A 6,000-nucleotide genomic window follows, 5' to 3' on the forward strand; every position below is an offset into this window, starting at 1 on the left:
CACAGGCAGTTGGCACACTGGAGATCATCACGTAGGACTATGGAGAGAGCTGGGACTAACAGGCAAGGCCTTCTGCATCCAGCAACTAAAGGAGGTCAGGGTGGCTAAAGGGTGGAGAAGGAGGGGAACAAGATAGGTGATGAGCCTGGACTTGCAGGCAGGACTACATTTTGGAAAGATTCCTAGGCCACAATGAGGAGCTCTTGTCAGCACATGGGAAGCATGTGACAGGGTTTCCATCTTCATTGCCACAGGCCTGGAATGTAGAAAGCAACAGGGGCCACTGTTACTATGGTTTAGCTTCAGTCCCTGCTGGGCCTGGAGACCTAAGCTCATCATGGCCCTAAATCCCCTGGCAGCCCCTGGGCTCTCTCCTTGGGCAGGGCTGGGGATGCCACCAACTTGAAGTTTCCCAAGTCCTCCTTTCTCATTTTTTTTTTAAGATTTTATTTATTTATTCATGAGAGACACAGAGAAAGAAAGGCAGAGACACAGGCAGAGGGAGAAGCAGGCTGCATGCAGGGAGCCCGACATGGGACTTGATCCTGGATCTCCAGGATCAGGCCCTAGGCCGAAGGCAGTGTCAAACCGCTGAGCCACCCAGGATGTCCTGATTTTTTTTTTTTTTTCCTGTAGGCTCATTAATACAACTAATTAGACCTCCTGAAACCAACTGCATCTTCCCATTGACTATCTTAGCCTGACTTCCAGTTTTGATTTTAGAGATATCCCATCGTTTAAGGCCTCTGAAATTCTCCCCAAGGTGCTTGTTATCAACTCTAGACCTAAACTGACTCTCTACATGAGGGTCCCAGGATTTGGGGGGAAGTTGGGAGGACTTTTTGATCTTCAGGCCTCAGGTGGTCATCTCATTATTCTGTCTTTCCACTGATTCCTCTGGAAAGTCCCTGGGATTCTTCTCAGTTTTCCTGTGCTCTCCTACTCCACCTCAAAGCCTTCAAGTCCTGTCTTCTCTGAGATGACCCTTGCAGTATATTCTTTTGCCTGGTTCTTCCTCCAGATCTTCAAACTGCATGTATGTCCAGCTGCAGGCAGGGTGGAGTATCTACCCCTGATGTCCCTTGGGCCCCCCAAACTTAACATGTCAAAATACCAGTAACTGCTTTACTTAAAAATATTCTTGCTAGGGGCACCTAGGTGGCTCAGTGGTTGAGCGTCTGCCTTTGGCTCAGGTCATGATCCCGGGGTCCTGGGATCGAGTCCTACGGCGGGTTCCCTACGCAGAGCCTGCTTCTTGCTCTGCCTATGTCTCTGCCTTCCTCTGTGTGTCTTTCTTGAATAAATTAATAAAATATATTTTTAAAAATATTCTTTCTAAAAACTTTAACCCAAATCTAATCAAGTCCCTGACCTAATATCCACTTTACAGGAAATGCAGAGGCAAAGGAATAGCTTAAATGACCTGAAGGGGAAGCATCAGCCAACTGCAAATAAGGGGCACTCCCAGGTTAACTGGCCTGGTCACCTCAGAAGCCAAATGTCATGGAAAATATGATGTGGGGGCATTTCAGATTATAAAAGACATAAGAAATACAAGGACCAATATATGACCCTTCATTTGTTTCTAGGTCAGAAAAACCATTTACCAAAGACATTTTGGGGGCACCTGGGTGGATCAATGGTTGAGCGTCTGCATTTGGCTCAGGATGTGATACTAAGGTCCTGGGATTGAGTCCCTCACTGGGCTCCCTGTGAGGAGGCTGCTTCTCCCTCTGCCTATGTCTCTGCCTTTATCTGTGTGTCTCTCATGAATAAATAAATAAAATATTTAAAATAAAATAAAATCATTAAGAAGAGTGGGGAGCACAGGCATGTTGGTTCATTTAGCTGGGCCTCATTTTTGCCCCCCAGCTGGCCCCCATGGCTTATCTTTGCCCCCACTCCAAACATGCTGGCCAGATGTGCTGCCACAAGTCATTCCAGCCTTGAGAAGTCACCCACAGAAGGTAGCCCCGTCTAAACTCTCCTTAGCACGCCACACTAACCTGTGTGTATCTACGGGTGGCTGGCACTTAGGGTTCAGGAAATGTTGCCTATAGTCAGGGGCCCTGTGATGTAGCTCCTCCCCTATTTCTGCCAGACTTGGCGCCACCACCATAACCTCACATGCACCCTTGCCCCTTCATCTAGTATCCACCGTTCCTCAGAACCCTGAACGGATCCAATCATGAGTGGAGGATGCCCACTGCGTAGGCCCAACTCTGGGCTCGGGCCCCAAGGCCACTTAGCTGTCCTTAGCTTCCTCAAGTCTATAGCCCTTCCCTTTCCTCTTACTTCCTATCTCTCCAAGGAAATAGAGGCACTGGGTGGGATATCTTTCAATTTCCTTCCCTTTCCACTTAAAAAAAATACCTGAGGCTCTACTTTGCCTGTCTTTTTTTTTTTTTTTTTTAAGATTTCATTTATTTATTCATGAGAGACATAGAGAGAGAGACAGAGACATAGGCAGAGGTAGAAGCAGGCTCCCTACAGGGAGCCTGATGCAGGACTCAATCTCAGGACCCCAGAATCACCACCTGAGCCAAAGGCAGACACTCAACCACTGAGCTACCCAGGTGTCCCTCTACTTTGCCTTTCCCTAGGTGTTTTCAGAAGATGAGGGATTTCTCCTCTACTCTAGGGCCCATCCCTTCACCCACAACCCATTCACACATCCTGTACCTCCTTGACCTGAGAAGAGACCTCTCAGTTCTGTACTTTTAACTTTCCCTCCTCTTTTTTTTTTTTTTTTTAAGATTTTATTTATTTATTCATGAGAGACACAGAGAGAAAGGCAGAGACATAAACAGAGGGAGAAGCAGGCTCCTCTCAGGGAGCCTGATGTGGGACTCGATCCCGGGACCAGGATCATGCCCTAAGCCAAAGCCAGACGCTCAACTGCTGGGCCACTCAGATGTCCCCAGCCTTCCCTTCTCAATTGGCTTCCTCCCAACAGCATTATACTAACTCAAATATTTGTTCATTCAATCCACAAATATTTACTGAGTAGCCACTCTACATCAGGTCCTCTTCTAGGCACTGGGAACATAGCAGTAATAGAGTCCTGACCTCTTGGTGCTTCTATTCTAGACAGTGAGAAAGATGTGAGTGTGGACCAAAAAAAATAAATAAATAAAAATAAAAATAAAAAATCAGGCTATGAAGACTGTGTAGTACTAGTATAAAGATAGGCTTACAGTCAATGGAACAGATTGAGAATTAAAAAATAAACCCATGCTTCTATGGTCAATTGGTTTTTCAACAAGGGTGTCAAGATCATTCATTGAGGAAAGACAGTCTTTTCAACAAATGGTGCTGGGACAACTGGATATCCATGTGCAAAAGAATACAGTTAGAGGAAAAAACAAAACAAAACAAAAACAAACAAACAAACAAAAATAATACAGTTAGAGGGATGCCTGGGTGGCTCAGTGGTTTAGTGCCTGCCTTCGGCCCAGGGTGTGATCCTGGAGACCGTGGATCGAGTCCCACATCGGGCTCCCTGCATGGAGCCTGCTTCTCCCTCTGCCTGTGTCTCTGCCTCTCTCTTTCTCTTTCTCTCTCTCACTCTCTCTCTGTGTGTGTGTGTGAGTATGTGTGTGTGTGTGTCTCATGAATGAATAAATAAGATCCTAAAAAAAAAAAGAAATAAAAAAATAAAATAAAATAAAAAGAATACAGTTAGATACCTATCTCACACTATAAAGTAACTCAAAATGGATCAAAGTCTTAAATGTAAGGGCTAAAACTATAAAACTCTTAAGAGTTAACACAGGGTAAAATTTCATGAACTAAGATCAAGAAATGCTTTCTTAGATATTACCAAAAGCACAGCAACAAAATAAAAAATAGACAAGTTGGACTGCACAGACATGAAAAAACTTTTGTATTTTGAAGGATACTATCAAGAGAAAAAGCAATCCACAGAATGGGGAAAAATATTTATCAATCTTATTATTTTTTTATTTATTTATGATAGTCACACAGAGAGAGAGAGAGGCAGAGACACAGGCAGAGGGAGAAGCAGGCTCCATGCACCGGAAGCCCGACGTGGGATTCGATCCCGGGTCTCCAGGATCGTGCCCTGAGCCAAAGGCAGGCGCTAAACCGCTGCGCCACCCAGGGATCCCCTATCAATCTTATTATATCCACTAAAGGACTTATATCCAGAATATGTGAAGCACACTTTTAACTCAAAAACAATAATAAAAAAGACAAATTACTCAATTTTTAAAATGTGGAAATAATCTGATAAACATTTCTCCAAACATATACAAATGACCAATAAACACACTAAAAGGTGCTCAGTCATTAGGAAAATGCAAGTGAAAATCACAACGAGATACCATTTTACATCTACTAGGATGGCTGTACTCAAAAAAAAAGTGGATGATAGCAAATGTTGAAAAGATGTGATGAAAATGGAACACTTATCCAGTGCTATTGGGAATGTAAAATGGTGCAGTCACTTTGGTAACATCTTCAAAAAATTCCTCAGGGTTAAATATGGAGTTACCATCTGGCTCAGCAATTCTACTCCTAGGTATACACCCAAGAGAAATAAAAACCTATGTCCAACCAAAATTTTGTACACAAATGTTAAAAGTAACATTGTTCCAAATAGTCCCAAAGTGGAAGCAAGTCAAATATCCAAATTGATGGATATCAATTGATAAATAGATGTGGTCTATCCATGCAGTAGACTATTATTTGGCCATAAAAAGGAGTGCAGTACTGATACATGCTACAACATGAATGAACCTGGGAAACATTATACTCAGCAAAAGAAACCAGACATAAAAGACCACATATGAGGGGCACCAGGCTGGCTCAGTTAGTAGTGCATGTGAGTCTTGACCTCTGGGTTGTAAGTTCAAGCCCTACATTGGGCATAGAGATTACTTAATAAAAATTTTTAAAAATAAATAAAAGGCCACATATTATATACTTTCATTTATATGAAATATCCAAAATAGGCAAATCCATAGAGACAAAGAGTAGATTAGTGGTTGCCAGGGCCTAGGGGAAGGGTGGGAAGGAGGAGCGACTGCTAATGGGCAGAGTTTCTCAGAGTAATGAAAATGCTTTGGAATTACATAATGATGATGGTTGCATAACTTTGTAAGCATACTAAAAAACCACTGGATAGTACACTTAAATGGGTGAATTTTATGGTGTGTGAATTACATCTCAAGAAAATAGAGAAATTGGGACACCTGGGTGGTTCAGCCGTTAAGCGTGTCCGCCTTCAGCTCAGTGCATGATCCTGGATTACCGGGATCGAGTCTCCTATCCGGCTTCCTGCATGGAGCCTGCTTCTCCCTCTGCCTGTGTCTCTGCCTCTCTCCGGTCTCTCATGAATAAATAAATAAAATCTTAAAAAAAAAAAGAAAAAGATGGGATCCCTGGGTGGCGCAGCGCTTTGGTGCCTGCCTTTGGCCCAGGGCGCGATCCTGGAGACCCGGGATCGAATCCCACGTCAGGCTCCCGGTGCATGGAGCCTGCTTCTCCCTCTGCCTATGTCTCTGCCTCTCTCTCTCTGTATGACTATCATAAATAAATAATAAAAAAAAATTAAAAAAAAAAAAGAAAAAGAAAATAGAGAAATAAGTAGTAAAAAAAATCAGATAATTTCAGAGATTGATAACTGGTATAAGTCACTTCAACAGAAAGATGTGATAGAGGGATCCGTGGGTGGCGCAGCGGTTTGGCGCCTGCCTTTGGCCCAGGGCGCGATCCTGGAGACCTGGGATTGATTCCCACGTCGGGCTCCCGGGGCATGGAGCCTGCTTCTCCCTCTGCCTCTCTCTCTCTGTGACTATCATTAAAAAAAAAAAGATGTGATACAGTGACCCAGGGTGTGTAGGGGCTCCTCCAGGAGGGGTGAGGGGGGAGACAGGAGGCCCTGTCTGTAGAGGGACTCTTTTTTTTTTTTTTTAAGATTTATTTATTTATTTATGATAGACACAGAGAGAGAGAGAGAGAGAGAGAGAGAGAGAG

This window comes from Vulpes lagopus, chromosome 3, assembly GCF_018345385.1.
Source record: "Vulpes lagopus strain Blue_001 chromosome 3, ASM1834538v1, whole genome shotgun sequence".
NCBI lineage: Eukaryota > Metazoa > Chordata > Mammalia > Carnivora > Canidae > Vulpes > Vulpes lagopus.